This window comes from Gorilla gorilla, chromosome 5, assembly GCF_029281585.2.
Source record: "Gorilla gorilla gorilla isolate KB3781 chromosome 5, NHGRI_mGorGor1-v2.1_pri, whole genome shotgun sequence".
Classification (NCBI taxonomy): domain Eukaryota; kingdom Metazoa; phylum Chordata; class Mammalia; order Primates; family Hominidae; genus Gorilla; species Gorilla gorilla.
In genome coordinates, this window is record NC_073229.2 from 158,127,207 (window position 1) to 158,152,851 (window position 25,645).

A 25,645-nucleotide genomic window follows, 5' to 3' on the forward strand; every position below is an offset into this window, starting at 1 on the left:
GGGGGTGTTGTTGCAGGAATTGGGCACTGGAGGAGCTGCATGTGTTGTAAGAATCAGATGCCAGAGAAGCTGCTCACATTGCAGCAGCCACATGCACTTCAGAAACCTGCCTGACTACTCAGCTTCCATATGCACCTTTCTGCAACAAACAATGCTATCTTTCTATGTAATAAGATACAGCTATCTTCTTACCAGTGAAGTTTATGCTTTCCCCAAAGTGAGGAAAGGCAGTCCTGGGAGTAACTGTATCCATCACTGGCTATATTATTAATCCTCATAATCAATTCCACCAAATATTGTTACCTAAAGACAAATTGTGAAGTTAACTTCTGTGGAAAGTTGCATTGTGGCCTCAAAAAGATCTAAGTCCTAAACCCCAATACCTGGGACTGGAACTTTATTTGGAAACAGTCTTGGAAGATGTTATTAAATCTTGAGATTAGCCAGGCACAGTGGCTCATGTCTGTAATCCCAGAACTTTGGAAGGCTGAGGCAATGCGTGGCTCACTTGAGCTCACTAGTTCGAGACCAGCCTGGGCAATATAGTGAGACCCCCATCTCTTCAAAAAATACAAAAATTAGCCAGGCATGGTGGTGTGCACCTGTGGTCTCAGCTACTCTGGAGGCTGAGATGGGAAGATAGCTTGAGCTCTGGAGGCGGATGTTGCCGTGAGCCAAGATCGTGCCACTGCACTCCAGCCTGGGCGATAGAGCCAGACTTTGTCTTAAAAAAAAAAAAAAATCTTGAGATTATCCTGGATTTAGGGTGGGTTGTGAATTCAAATATTGGTATCCTTATTAAAGAAAGAAGAGAGGAATATGAGACACAGAGACACTCAGAGGAGAAAACAATGTGAAAATAAGGCAGAGATGAGAGTGATGCATGAAAATCCCAAGGATGCGGAAGATTGCCAGGCAGCCACCAGGAACTAGGAAAAAGGCCTGGAACGTATTCTCCCTCGGAGCTTCCGAAAGAAACCAACCCTGCTAACACCTTGATTTCAGATGTCTAGCTTCTAGAACTGTAAGAAAATAGATTCCTGTTTTAAGCTACCGAGTTTTTGGTAACTCTATTGTAGCAGCCCTAGGAAAATAACACAAGTGCCAAGAGTTTGAATAAAAAATTCAAATGGGGAAGGAGTGAAAAGAAAATGGTTAGTAAATACAAATCAACACATATATATATAATAAGCCAACAGAAAATATGTAAAGTTACTGCATTTCTATAATTCCTCGTTTCTATAATTGTTCACAAGACTATAAGTCCTCATTTCTATAATTGTTCACAAGGCTATAATTGATATCTACAGCTTTCCCCCCACCTCTACCCATTCTGTATTTCCTCTGCCCTCAGCCAGAAACTCAGCTGGTCAGGATACTTGATGGAGTAATCTAAACCTTCATTTCCAAAAGGTCTAAGTCCTCAAACACCCTACCTTTTATTTTCAGTTGCTGTGTTTTTTATTTAATATTGGACATGGAAGTACTGAGAGGATCCCTAGAGGATCCCCTGGGTTCTAGACTGTACTCCTTGCTCCCATTGTCTAGAAGCTAGCCAATTTCCTCTTAGTTATCAGGATCCATCGCTCCAGCCAGTGGACTACCTCCTGTTTTTGCCTTTTGCTTCAGTGGTGTAAGGAAATGGCCAAGTGGTAGTCTCATAGTCTATTATGGCAAAACCATTGTTGCATCTCCTGATGGAAGCACTCTTCCCTTGGAGGCTGAGGTCTCTAACCCAGCAGAAGACAGAGTTTCCAGGTAAGGAAGAAAAAATTCTGAGAGTAGGTGGTACTATAAGAAGAGCTACTCTTACTGCCATAACTAGATTCAAATGTGTCTTGGCTATGAGAAAGACAGCAACATATAATGGTCTCTGACTCAAAACATATCATTTAAGACAGAAACTCATTTTCCAGGGTATTGTCTTCCAGCTAAGATAATAACTGAGTCTTCAGTAAGCCATTTCACCATTCAGTTATGCCAGCTGCTTCCAAATGATGGTATATATGGTAAGCCTCGTTAATTCTATTGGCATGATCCATTGCTGCACTTCCTTTGCTGTAAAATGAGTTCCCTAATCAAATGCAATGTTGAGTAGAAAGCACTGATGGTAGATAGGGCATTTTGTGAGTTCATAGATAGTGCTGGCAGAAGCATTATAAGCAGTAAAGGCAAATCCATTTCCAAAATATGTGATTATTCCAATTAAGATGAATCTTTGCTCCCTCTATGATGGAAGAAGTCCAATGTAATCAACCTGCCACCAGATGGCTGGTTCATTACCCCTGGGAGTGGTGCCATATCAGGTACTGAATGTTGTTCTCTGCTCTTGAAAGATTAACCAGTTGGCAGTAGTGCTGGCAAGGTAAACTTTGGAAAGGGGAATTCCATGTTGTTGAGCACATGCATAGTCTCCATCCCTACCACTGTGGCCACTTTGTTCATAAGCCCACTGAGCAAGCACTGGCTGGTTGAGCAAAGATGCTGACTGATATCCACAGAGTGTCCACCTGATTATTAGGAGTCTCCTCAGCAATGGATACATTTAATGTAGCAGATATACTCCATAGTTTGTAAACATTCAGGTAAGTCCTTCCAGATATCTCTTTCCCACACTTCCTTGTTGCCTATTTTTCAACGTCATTCTTTCCAAGTCACAGACTATCTATACAAATCATTAGCCACTGCCCATTCTGGTCATCTCTCGCTCCAGACATGCTGGGTAAACAAATGTACTGTTTGAATTATGCCCACCTGGAGGAGCTGCCTTCACCACTGCCCTTCCGGCACCTGACTAGGGCTGGGATAGCCACCTGTGCTGCAGAAGATGGATTCTAAAGAGCCCTTCCATGCTGCAGGAGCCTGTCAGGGAAGCACGCTGGAACCAGAAAGTAAACCCTTTCCTATTTCAATGCCTCTCTAGCATTCTCTATGGACAGAACTTACCATTGTGGTAGGTAGACCTACCTACCACATAGAGAATGCTGAGAGAAGTAGTAGAAGCCTATTTTAAGGGGTCAGATCCATCTATATAGAACAAGCATGAAAAGTGAATTTGGAACTGAGAGGCAATACATAAATTACAGCACAGGTACTATAGAGCTGGCTAGCTTAGGTCGAAAAACTACCTCTCTGTCAATCACCGTGGCTATTGCAGCTCCCATTTGGTCTATCATTAGACTGGGGATAGGCAGAGAAGAAAAGTAGTTCTCCCAAAATAAGAGGGTGAAGCACTTTTCCCAAAAGAAGAGAGGAGTTCTGGACTAACAAAACAAAAATGTTCCCTACACTTCACCCTTTGACTGCTCAGTGCATGCATGAACACACACACACACACACACACACACACACACACACACACACCCTGGTTTCTCCATACCCAGTCCCTCCCTAGTGAGAGGAGAAAACTCAGTCACATCCCGATATTGAATCCAGCCTCAAATTCAGGATCTTTGAGTACTGTCAATCTTGATGAGGTCCAGATGTAGCTAAATAATGAATAATGAATTTATCCCTAGAGTACAAATGCATGTTAAAGGTGTAGGGGGTGGGGGGCACTAGATAACAAAAACTAATGAGAAAACAGAAAAAGGAAAAGCAACATACAATGGTTGTGAGCATATACCATATCCTGCTGGACAAGAGTAAGAAGAGTAAGACAGACTTCGCTTCTACGGCAAAGAATCAAGATCTCTGTCAGCCAAGCAACGTGTCAAGATTTTCCTTGTCTCAAAGATCCTGCCTTAGAGATGTAGTGAAAGGAATCCTGGCAGACATTAGGTAGCCATCTTTCTATCAGGAATGGAGACTGGGACGTTGCCTTTAAGACAGCACAACAGTAGGTACCTTTTACCAGGCTGAGGAGGAATTTCTGGTGATACCTTAAAACTTGACTTGGCTGCCAGTCAGTGTCATTTGGGGAAATCCATTAGCTTGTTATCAGAAATCTCACTAAGACTTCAGGTTCAAATATGGACACTACCCTTCCTGTTTTGATCTCTTGAAAACTAGCCTGGCAGCTCCATGAAATCTCCCTGGATATCTTAGTTCAATGGCTTTTGTCATAGGCTCTCCAAGGGTGAGGAAGAGAACAGGCTGGGATTATGAAGCTAGGTTATCGTATTGAATGCCAGCCCTTAAGTTGTATACCACTCAACTGGTATAATGGGAGGACTTACCTTTTTCCACTGATAAGGAAGCATAGCAGAAGATATTTGGGAAGAGTTCTGAGGAATGAAGCATCCATGACTCCATTGCTAATTCCTACTTAGTGTATTAACTTATGGACGGCAGAAATTTTCGTTATTTCACTTGGCAGAGTAGATATTATCTGATCCTTAGGAATATAGGATAACTAAACCACTAGAAAAAGAGCTCCTCAACAATGCTTTGTAATTTACATCTCACTATTGCTGGTTTCTTTCAGAAAGGCCATGCTGAGCTAGTTTGTCTCTCCCATGGCACTGAAGCAAGAAGTAGCCAACATATTCCAATACCCCGTTTGTTTGTTTTGTTTTGTTTTTGCCAATTTCCCTAAAGTTAGAGCCTTACTGGGCATAATAAATAATCTACCAGTGTTTTTCAAAGTCTCTAGGGTGAAGAATCAATTTTTGGATTATTTTTAATTACCAGCCCATTGCAGACAAATATTTTCATAAATACAAAACTGCATGCTTAGATAGCCCTGTGATGTCAAATTATTAAACGTTTCCAAATCCTCCTCTCACTTTCTATATCTCTTTCACTGTTGACTAGTAGAGCTTGCAGACTGGCTTTGGTCTGTACATCACATTTTTAGTAGCACTGATAAAACCAATAAAACTTGCTACTTTCCAAGCCTGGGATGGATGACTCCTCACTGTCCCCACTTCATTTACTAGGCCAGTTCTACATTTTAGGGTTGTGATGGTTAATACTGAGTGTCAACTTGATTGGATTGAAGGATGCAAAGTATTGATTCCGGGTGTGTCTGTGAGAGTGTTGCCAAAGGAGATTAACATTTGAGTCAGTGGGATAGGAAAGGTAGACCCACCTTTAATTTGAGTGGGCACCATCTAATCAGCTGCCAGTATGGCCAGGATATAAAAAGCAGGCAGAAAAACCTGAAAAGGCTAGACTGTCTTACAGTCTACATCTCCCAGCCTACATCTTTCTCCCATGTTGGATGCTTCCTTGAACATCGAACTCCAAGTTCTTCAGCTTTGGGTCTCAGACTGGCTTCCTTGCTCCTCAGCTTGCAGACAGCCTATTGTGGGACCTTGTGATCATGTGAGTTAACTATTACTTAATAAACTCCCATATATATATTTTATTAAGTAGTATTTATATACGTATATAACAGGATATATATCTATCCTAATAGGATAGATATATATATCCTATTAGTTCTGTCCTTCTAGAAAACCCTAATACAAGGGTCAGCAATCACAATTCCTATTTCTAGGTTATCAATTTCTGTACTGATCAATAGTCTTGGATGAGAACATATACTGCATATTCTAACTTTACAATGCATTGTCTCCTAGCTGGCACCTGAATAATGGGTCACATTATAAAAGTAGTGAAGCCCATGGCCTTTGGTTAGAGGAATGGTGTATGGGATAATGTGATAGGTCTATTATTATTATTATTATTTTGTATAAATTTGGAAGTACAAGTACAGTTTTGATGCATTGATATGTTGCATAGTGGTTGAAATCTGGGCTTTTAGTGTTAACCATCACCGGAATAGTATAATAGGTCTATAATTAATAGGGAATAGTGCTTGCAGCAAAACCAAATCCCATTCCAGAATGTGGAACTAATGTAGGGAAGCAAACTATTGGCTGATCCATGACAAAAGGGAGTCTAAAGTAATTGACATTCCTGCTTCTAGGTATTTGGCTGGTCCCCTTGAAGGAGAATGCCTCGTAAGGACCTTAGAACTTGTCGCCATTGCTGTAACGTTGACTTTTCAGCAGTGGCAGTAGCCACTGGAATAGAGAGTCTCCCCTCCCGTTTCCTTGGCAAATCATGTTACTTTCCAGGCTAAAACTCCACTTTCCCTAGCACTTGGAAGAAAGTCCAAACTCCTTCCATGGTCTACAAGACACTGAAAGTTCAAGACCTTAATTTCCCTCCAATTTCAATGACTGTCATTCTTCCTTTGCAGTTTCCTGATGCCCTAGCCACACTAATACCCCAGCACAGCAAGTACTCAGCATATCTTGTTCCCTCTGACTGGAACACTCTACATACATCCTTCCCACTCCCATCCCTTTTAGAAATTGGCTGAGATGTTACCTCCTAAAAGTCCTCTCCCCACCACCACACAGACATTACTTTCTAACCCAGCTTCTTGTTCATTTTCTTTATTAAACCTGACCCAACTATAATCACTATCCCTTGAAAAATAAATTAGTACAGAAATGAAAACAAACTCCATCATTCTACAGAGCTTTCAAATGCTCGAATATGTTTCTGAACACTCAGAGGGGAAAGCAAAAAATCAACAGGCATCCTTGGAGATCTCGTAAATAATAAAACACCTAAATGGTTGCCTACTGTCAAAACCCCAAGAATTCAGCCCACGTCTTCTCTTTTAAAAAGGCAGTGGCATTTTCATTTTTTCATCTGATTCCCACCAATCAGAGGCCAGGTACCCATGAACCCGGCTCGGCGTGGTCTTTTAATAATTAGATCAGGGCTGCCATTGACCTCAACTAACGCCAGAGGCTTCTGACTGCAGCCGAGCTCTGGTGGAAAGGCCGATGCCGGCCTGAGAGTGGGAAACGTGGGGCCGGGAGCCGGGGGCTTCCGCGCGGCGTGGCGTGGCGTGGCGTGGCGCGGCGCTCTCAGGGCCGTTACGCGATTTTCGCTCCCGCGGGCAGCGCCTCTCAGGCCACCCCCGAGGGACCCCGAGGACGCACTCGGGCCCCAGGGCGACGGTTCAAACGGGCCATTGTGCGCCCCCGGGGTTCCCCGGCCCCTGCAGGGCTACCTGGGCGCAGAGCCGCGGAGGGTCTCCGTTCCTAGACGTCCTCCTACCCTGGGCTGCCTGAGTCCTCGCCAGCATCTGCCCTCTCCCACTCCCATCCTTCCTGGATCCGCCTCTCGGTTCCCGAGGGACAGTCCCGACCGCAAACCCACGTAGAGTAAGGAATGTGGGACAGGCGACAGAAGTGGCATACGCTCCTGCGTTATCCCTCCGTCTCGCCACACCTTGTGTCTCCATCTCTCCCCACTTCCTTCCCTCCGTCTGTCATCTGTCATCCCCGGTCGCTCTAAGACCAGGATTCCAATTCGCCTAGTGAGGAGTCTCACTAGGGGAATTTATCGCGACATCATAAATTAACGGGTTCATTTTGACTGAAAAAGCGAAGGACTTTTTTCAGGCAGAAAACAAGTCTCGTCTGGTCGGTAAGGACTAGCTTTAGCAATTATATAATGGGGGGTGGGGAGGACCTTTTGTATAAATTTAATGAGCCGATGAGAAAGTTCTACGGTTTTGACAAAAAAGTCCACCTAAATATTCGACTGTATGCCAGAAATTACTACACATGTTTAGATATCAACTAAAAATATACAAGGGATACACGGTGTTTTCAGAACCCTTTCAAGCGGTTCTTAAACAAAAAAGTCTAGTCCGATGCCCATTAGCGCCGCCCCCATCCCACCTCTTACCTCCCACCGCGCCCAGCGGGTGGGCAGGAGGGGCCTGATTTGGGGACCAGGAAGGAGGAAGGAAGGGTGGGGGCGGGGGACGGGGAAAGTGACGGGAGCAGTGAGAGCCGGAAATGAGTGGCTAGCGAGGCACCCAGGAGCGCCCTGTCCGGCGGCGCTCTAGCCCACGCGCACTGTCTCTATGCTCCCCAGCGTCTGGTCTATTTATTGTCGCGGGGAAGCTGCGGCCGCCTCGCACCCGGAACAACAAAGCAAGGAAGACGGAGTCCGAGCCTCGGGGGCTCCTAGCAACGGGCCGGGGCGGGAGTTCCATGGAGACTGGGGAGCGCGCCCGTCTCATCCTCATCCTTGTCCTCCAGCTTCTCCTTCGCATCCGACGCAACCGGCAGCAGCGCTGCCGCCGCGTCCTCAGCCACCGCTCCCTCTTCCCACGGTAACCCCCTAGGCGACCCTGGGCACAGGGAGCGCGGGCGGCTGAGCGGCCTGAGCACCGGGTGCGGGGCGTCTGGGCGCGGGGTGGGCATGTGCGGAGCCCGGGCCAGACTTGGGGTGGGATGTGTGGGGGCGGGCGACTGGAGGGCAGCCGCTGAGGTGGGGGAAACCAGTCCGGTGGCCGAGGGAGGGCTCAGTTCTGAAGAGGACCGGGCGATATTTGGGGATCTCGTTAGGGATAACGGGTTGGGGGTGGGGCGTCCGTACCTGGGAGCGTTATCGAGCCTGGTGTAGGATAAGAAAAGAAGGGTTATCTTTCGTTTAAGCCACCACTGGGAAAGACGGGGAAAAGAGATTCCTCATCTGTCTAGGAGCCATCACCCAGGGGAGGAGGGACCGTGCAAAGATGCTAGGGGTCCGTTGCTTCTCAGAAAACTTACAGCGGCTTCTCTAATAGCTCCCAAAAAGCGGCTTCGTCGGTTTCTGATTCTGGCAATGCCGGCAGCCTCGCTTTATTTTATTATTATTTTTGACCAAAATTAGGATTGATGGAGAAGGATCTAGAACTGAAGAAGAGAAAATGAATTGTGGGTAGGGCTAAGCAGGGATGAGAGTCGGGATAAGTGATAAAAATAGCCAATAAAAGCCCTAAAAGTAAATCTAATAGGGCATGAGGGCTTAAAAAGAAAATCTCTCCTGCCGAGATGTGCATCTGCAGGCTCTGTCAATGTGCTCATTGCAATAAGACTCAAACTGCAGTCAGTCCACATCTGTGAGCTCTCTGACTGCATCTGTCACCTGCAGTTCCAAAGCGACACTGGCAGTAAGTGCATGAGCTTCTGTATTTAGGGTTTAGAACAGTGCCTTAAAACTGTGACTCAAGAAAAGGCAGCAGGTTTGCGTGTGTGTGTGTAAGCAATGTGGATTCTCTGGGAAAATATAAAAAGAGATATATAAGAAGGTTCAGCCATCCTGGCATAATTTCGCAGTCTCTTTGAGAAAATGGCAGTTCTTTCCTATTGAGAAGTGACTGTTAGCACTATCTGGTTGAAAGGATTATTCACAGTTTGGTATGCCCAGTGAAATATCAGTTTATGTTACCTCTTTAGTCTTACATCACAAGCTGCTTAATGGTTTTATACTTTACAAAATCATTTTAGGTGAGTAAATGAGGTTTTCCTGTAGCACAATGAAAAGGCCACATATACATACAAAGTTCTTTATGTAAAGTTGAAGATTAAAGATGAAAATAAAATTGATAAATCATAGGAGCAATTAGGTCAACCACAGCTTCTGTTTGTTCCCCACCCCTTTTGTTAAACCTGACTTCTCCTAAGCAAAAAGGTGTCATCCTTTCCCCAGCCTCCTCTTTACGTACCCTCTGCCCTCAAAATCAGTATCAGAAACTCTAGTGACCTACTACTGTGTGCCCTTGATTGGGCTGGCTTGTTCCTGAATGAGGGCTAGCCAGAATATAGCTTTAACTCAGGCGTTTTCATCTTAAGCTTTTAATGTGGAATTGAGGTCCAGTGTCTGTTAAAGGAATTTCATTCATGTGCAAAGAAGTGGACAGGATGCAAAGTGTGAACATTGGGAAACAAGTTGCATTTTAAGACATTAAGAAGAAAAAGATAGATTAATGAATCAAAGACTGTTGCTTAATCTTTGTAGCAGTTCTGTGAAGGATATACTGGGATAGCCATACTTGAGGCTGTGGATGTTGAGTCCTGGGGTTATCTTTGTGCATATGAGACTTGACGAAGTGTCCCTCAACCTCAGGGCTGCCATCAGACTCACTTGACCCAGACCTAGTTTGCCGTTGTCTGTCTCTTCATTGTTTGAGTGAGGGTCAAGCCCTAGCTTCCACCTTTATTAACAATGCAGTGTCTGCTTTCCCTGCTCTCCTCCGCCCCAATACTCCCAACTTTGGTGGTAGTTTAGTTACTGTCTTTTCTTAATCATGTCCCAATCAAAAATGATTTTTTATGCTGTATCATTTCTTACAGCATTTTCAACATGTGTCCTTCGCCTGCATGTGCATTTCATTAATGTGATTTTATCTGTTGCATTTTCCTTCTGTACCCTCCTCTTTATTTGGAAAATTGGAGTGGTCATGTTAGATGTTCTGTATTCATTCTGAGTAACTGTTGGTTGTGAATACAACAGGTTAAGAGCCTCTGCTGAAACTCAAGAGCTTATATTAAAATAAGGTATAGTAAAATTTTTGAACTTAGCAGAATGAAAGACGTTAGAAGTCCAAATGGTAATACTGTAATTGTAGATGGTCACTTTTTAAAAAAGTATTGTAGAGCCTGTTCTGTGTTTTAAATTGAACCTTAGATTTTCATGATTCTTATTCTAAAAAAATTATTCTTAAAATCAATCTTGACTGAAATTATATTCTGCCAAATTTGAGGGAACTACTTATAGTAATTTCCGCAAGTTATTCTTAACATAGAAAATTTTCACATCAGCATTTGTGTGGATGAACACATATAAAATGCAGAATTTGCTATGAAGTAGAACAAATATTTATGAAACATATAGCTGAATGTTTTTGGAGAGAGTTATTTCTTATGGACATGGCACATTATTTAAAAATCAGAAAATATTGTATAATCTAGTTGAGTGAACATGAGGGCTGTTTTTAGATGAAGGATACCAGTAATAACCTAGGTGATTGATTTCCTTCTGTTTCATCATAGACCATGTGATGAAATTATTGCTATAAAATATGAACGTTGCAGTTGATTTTTAGAAGAATTTATAGTAGAATGTTTCCACATTGTCTCTGAGTTAAAATCTCTGGTGTTTTCAAATTTTAGCTGTATTGTGACATTCGAACTAATAAAGATTCCCTGAAACTTACATCCATTTTGTTGTGCCTTCTGTATGCCTGGTGTCGTGTCAGGTGTGCAAAGCTGGATGAGAGAGATATTTCCCTTCAGGTGCTTTTTGTGCACTTGTAGGTAGCAGAGAAATGACATGTGTGTAATAAAACATGACAGACACAAATATGAATTTTAAATTCTTTATTACATACTGCGTGGTACTGTCAATATTGGTGAATGGACTTCATCATGCCTGCTAAACTAGAAGTTTCTTGAGGATCAGGAGTATGAGTTGCCATCATATTGTATGTCCCTGCCCTGTGTGTGTATTTTGAAGATTACATTGTTAATAGAAGGAGATACATGTTTGTTTATTTCACTTCAAGAGCTTAGCTAGTGGATGAAGGAAACCTTTTTGAAATCTGATTCTTGATGCCTAAAATTTCAACTTTGTATTCTGGCTGTGGGCATGCAAATTACAAGCAGTGACACTTTCTCAAACATGATTACAGCTTCTAACCAATTCAAACAATAAAGATAATGGTGGACTGCCTTCACTTGAGTAGACACGATATTTGCTCTTGTCACATGACCACCACTTTGGGAAATTTCAAAAGGATGAGAGACTGTATACATATCTGAGGTTTTTCCAGGCTACATAGACAAATTTGATTTTTGTATTATTAACCAGTCAATCTTTTCTTTAGAAGACAGATGGAGTTTGTGTATTTGTGTAGTTGTGAAAAAGCAAGATTCTGGAAGTATGTCTTTAGTGGAAAGGAATCAGGTCACATCAGAAATTCTACTCGTCTGTGACTAAAGGGTGATAAAATAGAGAATTTGGTTTAAATGGCTGGTTTTGTGGGTTGAAGCATGCTGCTATGGATCCCATTAAATGTTTAAAAAAAAAAATAGGGTGATTTCTGGGGTAGTGGAGATGTGCCTTTATGTGGGAGTCAATAAGAAAATGTTTAAAATTTCACCAAAAAGTATGGCACAGAAGTTTGGCTGTTGGTTACTTTCACCATCCATTAATAAAAAATACTGAAAACCAGATGGTGTGTTAAGGACAGAGTTTTCTTAGGACATATGTGGATGATTTCAGCATTGAATTGTGCTTAGCACAAGATAGACATCTGTGTGTAGACATTGACCCATGGTATGTTTTTGTTTTTTAACTCACTAGGTGAGAACTTAAGTCTTACTTAAAAGCAGTAAAAAAATTTGTTTCCATTAATAAAATGGTTCCAAAGAATCAGGTGTTAACGTTCCCGCTCCTGATAAATTACAAGTATTTTCACTGTGAGACAGAAGAGTTTTGATCAGAATCAGTTACGTTTTCTTGAGGTTGGGATTGGTACAACACTTAAAGAGTACGGACTCTGGATGCAGGCAGCCTGTGTTCAGCATCATGGCTGTGCTTTTAATTAATGGCATGGCCTTAAATATTAAATAGCTTTCTCACTGCCCTGAGCCCCAGTTTCCTCATCTGTACTAGGGAGTTAATACTACTACTGCGTTACAGGGTTGCTGTGAGAATTAGCATAAAGCACTTAGAACTTTAGTTAAAAGCTTTAAAAAGTATTAGCAGGTGCTAGTAGCAGTGGCACTGGATATTATATTAAAGGTGAACTGTTGGACCACTTGGATGCTTTGTTTCTTTGGTTGGGAGGCTTTCTACTAGAGCATTGAAATTCTTTCTTTGTTTCTGTTCACTGACTATTGGACTCATCTCTGCTGTTAGGCTTTAGGAGGGGGAAGTACTTTTTTTAAGTTTTGAATTGTCACACAGGCATCTGGTTATCACTGATGGCAGATGGACTAAGTAAAGAGAGACATCTCTGTTTCTTGGAAAAGGAAGGCCAACAAAGCCTGGGCTGGCACCATGTTGCAGCTATTGAAATACTATTTCCCTGTGGACTTGACTTGTTTAGCTGTATGATACTTCTGAATAAAAGGAATAAACCCCAATGGTTTCATTTAACAGAATTAGGCTTTCGTTAGAAGGCACTATTTTTTACTTGTGTAACCTTAGTTAATGGTAAACTTGAAGCTTGTTAGTATCAGTGTAAAGCCATGTGTTGTGAGCTTTCTGTGCCACTATAAATGTTCTAATAGTAGCTTTTTTTTGTAATTTTAGAAGTAGCTAAAATTGCTGCTCTGCCCCAGTAATTCAGGTGGCTCAAGAATGACTTCGTAGGATAGCAAAATTATTTGTTTATGGTAAAGCTAAAAACAAATACTGAAGCTACCTAATCAGGAAAATAATTTGATAATTATAGTTTTGTTTAGGCTGCTGCTGAAATAATAGCTAACTTTAAAAAGTTAAGTCCAAATGTTTTAGTTTAGTTGTGTGGACATTGGAAACTGCTGACTAAAAATAAATGTTTCTGCCTAAACAAAGTGAATTGCAGACTGTTCTTTCCTATTCTGGCTAATAACCAGGTCTTAGTTTTTAGTTGAAATCCATTTTTATAAAATATATACTATAGAGGTTTATATAAAATATATTATTAAAAGCATATTTTGCTTTAAATGTACAGGGTAAAGTGTTGTAATTCCTTCTTCCATGTTGTGCTGGTTTTGTTTATTTGTTTCAGCTGGTTTTTATAAGCTTCCACACATTAAGGAGGTTGGCAAATATGCTTGTATTTAGAGGTGTGACTTTTGTTTTCCTGTTTGAGAGGAAATGATCATGACTGTTGCACCAAATAGATAGAGATATATATTTCCTTTAGTTTTAGATACCCTGAGGACTGTGCTGGGAAATTTTTTTGTTTGTTTGAGACAGAGTCTCACTCTGTCACCCAGACTGGAGTGCGGTGGTGGCATCTCAGCTCGTTGCAACTTCGGCTTCCCAGGTTCAAGTGATTCTTGTGCCTCAGACACCCAAGTAGTTGGGATTACAGGCATGCGCCACCACGCCTCGCTAATTTTTATATTTTTAGTAGATGCAGGGTTTCCCCATGTTGGCCAGGCTAGCCTCGAACTTCTGGCCTCAAGTGATCTGCCTGTCTCAGCCTCCCGGAGTGCTGGGATTATGGGCAATGGGCACGAGCCACCATGCCTGGCCTGTGTTAGGAAATTTTTAGGAAAACGGGTTGCCACGGTATCAGTACTATAGTCCACAATAAAACTTGCCTGTTTTGAGACAAAGTTCTGTCTAACACGTTGTTAATTTTTCTCTAGTGTTCTTTCTTTCTTTCTTTCTTTCTTTTTGTTTTGTTTTGGAGATGGAGTCTCACTCTGTCGCCCAGGCTGGAGTGCAGTGGCGCGATCTCGGCTCACTGCAACCTCCATCTTCTGGGTTCAAGCAATTCTCCTGCCTCAGCCTCCCGAGTAACTGGGATTACAGGCACCCACCACCACACGTGGCCATTTTTTTGTATTTTTAGTAGAGATGGGGTTTTACCACATTGACCAGGCTGGTCTTGAACTTCTGACCTCAGGTGGTCCCTCTGCCTCAGCCTCCCAAAGTGTTGGAATTACAGGCGTGAGCCACTGCACCTGGCCACCTAGTGTTCTTTCTATCACACTCTTTTTAAGGGACAGATGTTGCTGTCTTTCAGATATCAACATAATAAAGTCAATGTGTAACCCAAAAGTGCACATATGAAGATGGAGATTTGATTTATGACTGTGGACAACATTTATAGGGCCTGTTACTGTTTGAAACTCAGTTAATGAACTTGAAGCTTTTGTGGAACAAGAACCACCCCATCCTTTTTAATTTGTCAGATGCTTCTGGTGAGCCGCAAGCGTTTTTCCTCTCACCTAGTTATGGCTGCAGTGTGTTCCTTGGGCATTTCCAGTGACTTGTGTACATGTACAACCTAGGAAAGTTGTAATGAGCATACCTTAATTGCTTGTGGGTTGACCACATTCCAGGATCTTTGCTCGTTACAGATTAGGGTGGTTGCAGGGATCACAGACAACCATATTGAAGGCACAATGACTAATTGATTAGACCTTCCTCAACAGAAATTAGTGTGCTAATCTTAAAGGTACTCTGTTCTTTACTCTTCTTTTGTAGGGAGGTGGCAGGGGGAGGCCCTCAGTAAGGGATGCTGAGTGGCTCAACAGATTAAAAAGCTATATTGCTAATGGAAATCTGTAGGTCTCAGTATAGCAGAGAAAGCCTTTGGCTGACCAGCCTTTTTTTTTTTTTTTTTTTTTAATTTTAGGAAATTCAACACTACTCCTTGGCTGTGGCCAGTAATCTTGAAACTTCCACTTCAGTGCGCAGTACAAAACAACTTGGATAATTATTTAATTTGTCTGTACATTTAGAATGCATGCCTCTTGATTTACTCTTTCTAGGCTTTTGGTTTTGGCCTATTAAAATTAGAAGAGTTTCAAATGCCTGAAACAATATTCTGAATTTGTTTGTCTTGGTTATATATTTTTGCTGTCTCTTTGGGTATAGAGGAAAAATGGCTTTATCATCACACCCTGTTTAACTTTAGCTGAATGGTTGATATCTTGGAAGTGACTGACAGGGTGGCCATTCTCTGATGACCAGCTATAGTGGAATTAGCTGTAGGCTATAGAACATGGGTGAGTTAGAACCCTTGGGGATGAAGAAAAGGAGACAGTAACTTTCAGAGGATGAGAAAAGGGAATATAAAAAATGCTGAAGGTCAGTAGGTGTGTTTTAATTAAAATAATTCTTTTCTTACATCAGAAATATATTTTTGTATTTGTAAAAGCTCCTGGAACACAGTTGCTCTTCAGGATTTGGGGGTCTGACCTAAAACCATTAGTAACTTGTTAGGTGTAGGAACACTAAGTAGTATAATATACCAGAAAGTGAAGTAAGGGAAGAGTTGGATACTGTTGGAGAACTTGAGTCGGTTGAGGCTACTCAGATTCTTATTGCTATTGTGAAAGATATCTACTCTTTACGCTTACCTGCCCCCAACCCCACAAACCATTTTCTCAGTTGTTCTTAAGGTATTCATTTAATTCATCAACTTTTTATTGAGTTTAGGACCAAATGCCAGCAATTCAGCCAAGTTCTAAAGACACACATTTAAATTAAACAGTTATCTTCAAGGAGCTTGGTGTCTGCAGTTCAGTAGACACTTATAACACCAAAAGTACCATTCATTTGCTGTGCCCTCTGCCGGGTTGCTCTTCTCCCAGTGTTTCATATGGCTGGCTACTTCTTATCCTTTAAGATCTCTTTTTAAGATTCTTTCTTTCTTTCTTTCTTTCTTTTTTTTTTTTGAGACGGAGTCGTGCTCTGTCACCCATGCTAGAGTGCAGTGGTGCAATCTCGGCTCATTGCAACCTCTGCCTCCCAAGTTCAAGCATTCTTCTGCCTCAGCCTCCTGGGTAGCTGGGATTACAGGTGCACATCACCATGCCCGACTAGTTTTTGTATTTAGTAGAGATGGGGTTTCACCATGTTGGTCGGGCTGGTCTTGAATTCCTGACCTCGTGATCCATGCGCCTTGGCCTCCCAAAGTGCTGGGATTACAGGTGTGACCCACCGCACTTGGCCAAGAATTATTTCTTACCTCTTAAGAAAGTTGAAAGACCTTCCCTGGATCATTCCTCCTGAAGTTTCTCTTTCATTATCTTGTTTCCTTTATAACATAGATCACATTCTCTTGATTATTTTGTCAGCCTATTTGTTGTCTTTTTCTTCCACTGAAATACAACTGCCATGAGAGTTCCTTGCCTGACCATTTTGTTCTGAGCTGTATTCCCAGTGTCTACCCACAGAGCTTGGTTCACATGAGTTGCATACTAAATATGCAATTATGCATAAAAGTTTCCTAGTTGAAGGAGTGGGGAAAGGACAATTTAGGCAGCTATAAAACTGCGAAACAGTCTGTTATTGGAAGAGGAATGGTGTAAAGCTGAGAATGTTAAGGTGTGTTGGAAGTGGAAGATTAGGTTATATAAGGAAGATCGGGGGTAGGAAGTCCACTGCATTCCAAGGCAAGCAGATGAGATTCTGTTTTTCATTCTAAGAGAGCCAAGAGATGCTTCTTCAGATAGGGAGACAATTAGGAAGATAATCCTGGTAGCTATTTGGTAGATGGATTAGAGCATGGAGAATGCAAGCAGAGAGTTCTATTAGAAGCCTGTAGCCATAATGACATGTGAGCTGGCCTAAAATAAAACATTGCTTTGGATGCAGAAAAGAAGCTAGATTAAAAGTTAACTGAGCAGAGGAGAAGAATGAGAGATGAAGGATGATTCTGAAATTTCTGGTTCAAGTGCGCGAGTGTTAATTGTGACTCACTCCATTCACAAAATTACAAGGAGATAGAGCAAGATTTCTTGAGGTGCTTAATGAGTTTTGTTTGTATGTGTTGATTTTAATAGATATGCCTAATAGATGATTGGGAATATGGATTCAGATATCTGATAGGTCAGGATTGATGTAGGAGCCAGCCATAAGCTCATAGATAGCAACTGAGGCCTGGAAAGTTTAAAGAGGAAAAGGATTTCAGGCAGTGGTTTATAACCTTTAGGGATCTTAAACCTGTTGGTAATATGAAAAAAACAATGGCCGCCTCAGGTACAGATTAGTGTGTATACAATTTCAGGGGGTTCCTAACCTGTGGAACCTATTGTTGAGCTTTTCAGGGTCTGGCATGGATTTCAGTTAAGAACTTCTGATTTAAGGAACAGACAGAGAAGTATATGAGATGGGGAGAGAATTCAAGAAAGCTTCTTCAGAATCCAGGGATAGGACATGGCAAGGGAGCAGTTGGAGAATCAGAAGTTCCCAGTGCTTTATGCTCTAGAGTAGGAGGGAGTTTAAAGTGTGCCATTGAATTCAGCAATGAGCCATTCATTTGTAACATTTTGTACTGCGTAGAGGCAGAAGACAGATTATGCTGGTTTAAAAGCATGAAGTGGAGTTTGGGAAACAAGGGATGGTAAACAGAATGTAGAAGTCTTAATGTTCTCTGATAAACAGTACTAATAGAAGAATAGAGCCCTTTTTAAGGATTTATGGAGAGGGAAATTCCATTATTTTAATTACCCTATGATGGTGTTTCAACCCAGTGGTTCTCAACTGACTACCCATTAGAAACATCTTGGAAATATTTTCAAAATTAGGGCCCTATCAAGGTCAATTAAATCTGTATTTGTGGGATTTGAGCATCTTCATAGTTATTATCTTGTTTCTGTTGTTTTGTCTTTTGGTCTTTTTATTTGTTTAAGACATAGTCTCACTCTATAGCCCAGACTGGAGTGCAGTGGTGTGATCATAACTCACTGCAGCCTTGACCTCCCAGGCTCAATCCTCTTGCCTCAGCCTCCTGAGTAGCTGGACCTATAGGCACACACCACCACATCTGGCTAATTTTTGTATTTTTTTGTCGAGACAGAGTCTCACCATGTTGCTCAGTCTGGTCTCTAACTCCTGGGCTTAAGCAACCTGCCCACCTTGGCCTCCCAAAGTGCTGGGATTACAGGCATGAGTCCACCAGGCCTGTCCTTGTCTTTTTCTTAATAGTTAACTGGTCGGACGCGGTGGCTCACGCCTGTAATCCCAGCACTTTGGGCGGATCACAAGGTCAGGAGATCGAGACCATCCTGGCTAACATGGTGAAACGCCGTCTCTACTAAAAATACAAAAAAAAAAAAAAAAATTAGCCAGGCGTGGTGGCAGGCGCCTGTAGTCGCAGCTACTCGGGAGGCTGAGGCGGGAGAATGGTGCGAACCCGGGAGGCGGAGGTTGCAATGAGCCGAGATCGCGCCACTGCACTCCAGCCTGGGCGACAGAGCAAGACGCTGTCTCAAAAAAAAAGAACCAATGTTCCAATCAGAAAACTTCCTTATCACTCTTGTGTGTTCTGTGTAAGAGCCCATTCTTTTACTTGTATATTATCATTAAATTACTCACCCTACTGTTGTGGTAGTGTTCTTGACTTTCTCACAGACCGTAATTTCAGGTTTTAAAAATGTATGGCTTTCTTCTGATCTCTAGCCAAGTTCTCTGTGTTTATCTTTTTTGAGTGACGCACCCTTCAACCAGTTACTCAGATCTGACAAGCTCTGAGTAAAATAAGAAATTCCTAGTGGTGCTTACATGTGGAAAGAGTGTTCATTATGTAATCATGTTTGTTTTAAGTATATTTTGTACTGTTTTTTAAACCAGAAATGTTTGAACTCTGTTTGTTTTTTTCGTTTTGTTTTGTTTTTGGGGTTTTTTGGTTTTTTTTTTTTTTTGAGACGGAGTCTCACTCTGTCTCCCAGGCTGGAGTGCAGTGGCACCATCTTGGCTCACTGCAAGCTCCGTCTCCCAGGTTCACGCCATTCTCCTGCCTCAGCCTCCGAGTAGCTGGGCCTACAGGTGCCCGCCACCACTGCCGGCTAATTTTTATATTTTTAGTAGAGATGGGGTTTTACCGTGTTAGCCAGGATGGTCTCGATCTTCTGACCTCGTGATCCACCTGCCTCAGCCTCCCAAAGTGCTGGGATTACAGGTGTGAGCCACCATGCCTGGCTGAACTCTGTTTTATTTTCCCAAGTAACTAATTTCATAATCTGACCTTCCTTTTCTTAAAATGGCATTTGTGCATGACATAGACCTTAAACAGGTTGTCTATGCTAGAGCATTTTATATGAGGGGTAACTATAAAAACAGTTGAAACTATGAAAATAGGAAGTTTCACCCGTTGTTATTTTCCCCATGCAGTACTTTCTCTTGATTAAATTCTTGATGAGTTATCAGTGCTTCAAGTTTGAGCCCTGCATTCACACCCTTGAAATAAATCAGAATATAGAGAGGCTTGATCTTGATGCATGCCAATTCTGACACCAACTTATGAGAAGATTTATTCAGTCTTTTGGCTACCCTAGTGAATTAACATTTACACTTGCAAATGAAACTAATAATCTTTTAAAAATTATGCTGTTTTGTTAGCATTAATTTAATGGCTAAATTAGTCTTACAAATTATAGTCACTTACAGTAGCTTAGGACAAATATCAAACTTCTCAGTAAAGAGATGAAACTTTTTAGCTTTTAAAATTATAGTCCGTAATATGGGAAGTAGGGGCACATATAAGACCTGTTCAAGAAAACAAATACCTTACAATTTAAATGAAATGAACATCATAAACTTGTATCACAATTTAATATCCAAACCCATTATGCTTCTAATTTTCCTGCTTTTTTGCAGGTACGTAATGAAGTAAAATTTAGCATAATATCTATTTCGTAACATGTAGTAGATTTGGTCAGTCTTTTCCTGTTTCATTCGCCACCTTCCCTGTCCCCACTCCCCTCAGCACCACCAAAAAAGAACCCCATGATCAACAACTATTTGCTTTGATTTGATGGTTTTGTTATTGTTGGAGTTTTGTGGGTTTTTTTTTTAATTCACTGTTAAATTTAGTGCTTTTTTCAGTACTCATTTCACTTAACAGATACATCAAAGTTGTATTCTTTATTTTTACCACTTGCTTTTAAACTTGGAGGAATATGATTTGCTTTTGTGTTCCAAAGCTTGAGGACTGCAGTGAGTAACTAGGAATCCTTTCCATTTTTGAACATTTCTCCATCCATAGAAGATGAAGAAAGGAGATATAATAATAGTAACAATAAGAACAGCTACATTTGAATGCTTATCATGTGCAAGTACTGTGCCAAGCGCTTTATATGAAATTTAATTTTCACAACACTATGATGGGTTCTGTTTATCTGCCTTATTTTACAGAGGAGGATATTGAGGCACAAAGGTGTTAACTTACCCACAGTCGTATGGCTAATAAGTGGTCGAGTCTAGATTTAACCCAAGCATTCTGCTGAGCTCTTCAACTTGAGAGAGAGAGACAGAAACAGAGAGAGAGTGTGTGTGCCTGTGTGCATGTGTGTGTGTCGTGTGGGTGTGTAAGTAAACATTGCTTTTTAATAACCTCAAGCTTACAGTTAAACTCTGCAGACATTTGATTGAATGTGTATGGCGCATTGGGAACTACGCCAAGGCTGGGGTACAGAAATAAAGATTTGATCATGCTTCTGAGGAGCTTATTGTCTACCAAGGAGACTGTAAATAGGAAACATTTTACCATAGTTTGTAGTGTGGAAAACTGCTGTGATATAAGTATGTATAGTAACATTACCATTGACCAAATGGGACTCAGAATAGGGACACTCTGGCTTGATATTGAGGATCAGATTTCTGAGTTCGTTTGATTTTTAAATTTCACCCATGATGGTTTTAATTACCTTCTGCACTAGGATTTCCAAATTTTCATTTCCAGTCTTAACCTAGACCTGTCCTGAGCAATGGACTTTTAGCTGATTAACTGCTCCGTATCTCCTCTTGGATGTCTCACAAGTTCCTTCAGTTCAAAATGTCCAAAACCGAATTGTTAACCCCTCCTACCTTTCTCATCTGCCCTGCAAACCTGCCCTTTCTCCAGTGTTTCCTATCTTAGTAAATAGTATCTTAGGCCACAAACCTGCAGTCATTCTCCATCTCCCTTTTTTCCATCCCAATATCAATCAGAAAATTCTGTTCACTCTATCTCCTAAAACTGCCTGTCTTGTGTCTACTACTTTGCATTTTCAAACAGTACTACCACTGTGGTCCGTCCTGTCATCTTGCCTGGACTGCTGTGCTACCCATTTTTCTCTTTCAGTCCATCCTCCCATTGCAGAGTGGTGGTGATACATTTTTATAATGCAAATATGTGATGTCAGTTCTTGCTTCTCTTTTAGCTAACCACTACTTTTGAGATAAACATGAAAATTCTGAACGTGGCATAGAAGGCATGATTTGACCCCTCCCTGCATTTCTAGCCTAGTCTTATGCCACTTTCCTTTTCACTTTTCTCACCGTAGTGATGCTGATTCTTTCTTCAGGCCTGAGCAGTTCCTACTCTTAACTCAGCTGAGAACATCTGCTGTTTCATGAACCGAGTCTGTTCACTACCAGGTCCCTATCCCCTAGTATGGGTCTTAATGCTTAGATTTCCAGTTCATTGTTATAGAATTGATTGAATGAAGGTGATGCTCAGCTGTAGAACAGGTGGGAGTGGATCACATGTAGAAGTGGGCATAAATCATTTTCAGCAGAATGAATTAGATTAAGCGGGCAAAAGGTTAATATTCTTTATATATTAGAGCTTCCATAAATCAATAAGAAATCTTAGAAGGAAAATGAACAGAAGATAGGAGGCAGCTAACTTTAAAGAAATACAAATGGTTAGTAATATAGTCATGCATCGCTTAATGACAAGGATGTGTACTGAGAAGTGAGTTTGTCATCACGTGAACATCATAGAGTATGCTTATATAAACCCAGACGGTAGAATCTACTACACACCTGGGCTATGTAGTATAGCCTATTGCTTGTAGGCAGTGAACCTATACAGCATGTTTCTTTACTGAGTACTGTAGGCAGTTGTAACATAATCGTAAGTATTTGGGTATCTAAACATAGGAAAGGTGTAGTAGAACTATGGTATTATAATATTATGGACCCCTGGACCAAAACATTGTTAGGCAGCACATGACTGTGTTTGAAAAGTTCACCCTCATTAGTATTCAAGGAAAATCAGTTAATTCAGTATTGCTGCTTTTCATATCTCAGGTTGTTCAAGATTTTTATAAAATCCTTTGGTGACTAGGTAAGACAGCATGTGAGATCTCAATCTTGTTTCATATGCACAGACAAATATATGGATTTAGAGCCTAGAACCATGTGCTTATATGAGCACAGGAAAAAAGCAGTTATCACTGTTAGGATTATGGGTGACTATTTTCTTTTTTTTTTTTTTTTGAGACAGAGTCTCGCTCTGTCACCAGGCTGGAATGTGGTGGTGCAGTCTCGGCTCACAGCAGCCTGCATCTGCCTCAGCCTCCCCCAAGTAGCTGGGACTACAGGCGCGTGCCACCACGCCCAGCTAATTTTTGTATTTTTAGTAGAGACGGGGTTTCACCATGTTAGCCAGGATGATCTCGATCTCTTGACCTCGTGATCCACCTGGCCAGGTGACTATTTGAGTATTTCTTATATAAGCAGAAAATGACATGCTATCTTCCTTAAATCTTGTATACTTAGACAGTTTATCTGAAATATTAAGAAATCTATCCAAAATAAAACTTGCTTTTATATAGTAAGGAATCATATGCCAAATTTCTCATCTTTGCATTTGAATTTCCAAATGTAAGGTTGTAGTCAGTAAAATACACTTTTTTCCTTTATCCACAATAGTATATTAGTTAATATTATTGTTAGCATTGACTAATACATTGCTTTAATAGAGCATATCAAAATTTGTGAGTTTTTTAATTCTTCAAAACAATCATGAGAGGTAAATGGTATTGTGTTTTACAAATGAGAACAGGAGCAGTTCAGAACTAGTCCACTGTCGTGTAGCTTCCATTACAATTGATGTCTACTGTCTTAGCATCCAAGTTTTTTGTTTTGTTTTGTTTCTTTTGAGATGGAGTCCGCTCTCGCCCACGCTGGAGTGCAGTGGCACAATCTCTGCTCACTGCAACCTCTGCCCTTGGGTTCAAGCAGTTCTCTTGCCTCAGCCTCCGCAGTAGCTGGGACTACAGGCGCCCACTGCCATGCCTGGCTAATTTTTGTATTTTTGGTGGGGGCGAGGTTTCACCAGGCTGGTCTCCAACTCCTGACCTCAAATGATTCACCCATCTTGGCCTCCCAGAGTGCTGAGATTACAGGCGTGAGGCACCACTCCCGGTCAGCATCCAAGTTTTCTTACTTTATAGATATATTTTAGTATTCGTCAAAACAGTGAGAATCTTAACTAGGTTACTGTTTAAACATTATTAAGATGAGACAGGTTTTCAATTATATCTTCTTATATTGCAAAATATTTCATTTTTTCAACCAGAATTTTTGCATGGGAATGTAAACCATTGAACTTTTCTTAAGCAGTCATTCAGAAAATCAGTATCATTTCAATCTTTCCCCATCACCTTTTAGACACCATTACAAATAATGTCATTGACTGAAGCATAAAATACACTCTTTTTTTTTTTTTTAGTAAATAGATGCTGGCAACCTCAGAGTTGTTGACTAATTTCCATTAAAAAATAGTACCTTGTAGCTTTCTTAATATAGATTTTTTTAACCATAATTCACTTTGATACAAAATTATTCACATGAATGCTACCTGCTTAATAGTCTTCAGACTGAATATCTAGATTGAGTCTCATAGATAGTAGGTAGTCATATGTAATGAAGATAGTTTAACTTTCTGTTTAACTGAATGTAATGATGCTTTTTGTACATCAAATACTTTTGCTTTCACTTAAGCATTTGTTAAATGTTTTACGGGTGGTAAAATATACAGTCTTTTTCTTTGGAAGATACAAGGTTTTTTATGGCCAGGCAAGCTGTTGGTTAAATTTTCTTCATGTGGCTAGACTATAAAAATGCCAACCCTGTGGACTGACTCCTAAAGTATAAGCTCTTGGGCCAGACATAAAAATGTCCTCATGATAGAATGTCACCCTGCCAAACAAGTTCAAGGTTTTCAGCTGTTAGACCTTAGTGCATCTAACTCTCTCCCATTACTGCCCCTTGGAACACAAATGCATGCTGAAGGGAAAGTGGTGAGTTCAGAATTTATGATAATTTATCTAAACTAACAGAATAATTCTAGAATTAAAATGGAAATTTACTGTATAATTCCTACATTTGTCTAGAATGTATCTTCATCTAATATGTTAGGCTGCTGGGATTTTAGAATTAGATGGGAATCTTAAAAACCATCAGTCTAGTCTCATCTTTCACCTAATAGAAGACTTGTTTTGTGCCACTCCTAACTGTTGGTTAATTATCTAGCTCTACCTTCCCTTTTTGGACACGAATCTTCTGGGGAGCCCACCACTTTGCAGTGTTAAGTATGTGGTTTTTTGTGTGGCTTCATGAGATCTTTCATGTGACCTCAATTGACTCTGTCAATTTTCTTTTTTATTCAGTTGAGAACAACTACTCTTTTTCCATTCTTATGCTAAATGTCCTAAGATTTTCTTCACACAGCTCACTGTTTTTATATCTCACACCATCGTACTTTCCTTTGGATATTTGGAAATAATATCTTTAATATCTTTAAATAATAATTTGATAAATTCTGGATATTGTAGATATTTCAATAGCAAAGGCTATTACTCTCTTTGGTCTGGACATTCTTATCTAACCTAAGTTTATGTGTATATGTGTTTGTTTAAGTAATACAGTACATTTTGAACCCCATGTTGTCTTAATATAACCTATTATTAAATAAAGTCCTAATCTTAAACAGCTGTTAGAAATTATTATGGAAACTTTTAGGCAGAAATGTGGAGAGAGTAGTGTAATGAACACTCATATATCTGTCACCAAGGTTTGTTTTTGTTTTTGTTTTGTTTTTGCTTTTTTTTTTTGAGACAGGGTCTCACTCTGTCACCCAGGCTGGAATGCCGTGGTGCCATCATAGCTCATTGCAGCCTCAACCTCCCAGGTTCAGTGCACCTCAGCCTCCCAAGTAGCTGGAACCACAGGCATGCACCACCATACCTGGCTAATTTTAAAATTTGTTGTAGAAATTGAGTCTATCTGTGTTGCCCAGGCTGGTTTTTTATTTTTTAATTGACACATGATTGTACATATTGTACATATTTATGAGGTACAGATTTGTTGTATAGTGATCAAATCAGGGTAGGGCGTCTGTCGCCTCATGAATTTATCATTTCTTTGTGGTAAGAACAGTCAAAAGCATCTC

At 40.9% G+C, this 25,645-nt stretch overlaps 1 protein-coding gene across 2 annotated transcripts in view; it reads left to right on the top strand.

The window, feature by feature from the left end:
* Positions 1-6,665: 6,665 nt before the first annotated feature.
* Positions 6,666-25,645, top strand: part of TBPL1 (TATA-box binding protein like 1) — a 35,447-nt gene continuing 16,467 nt past the window's right edge. The window contains exons 1-2 of one of the 2 annotated variants that reach the window (XM_055392001.2): positions 6,860-7,398; positions 7,855-8,095. The gene's annotated coding sequence lies outside the window, so the exon portion shown is untranslated. Of the gene's footprint in view, positions 7,399-7,854; positions 8,096-25,645 lie in introns of both variants that reach the window. The other variant, XM_004044708.4, reaches the window with a different exon arrangement.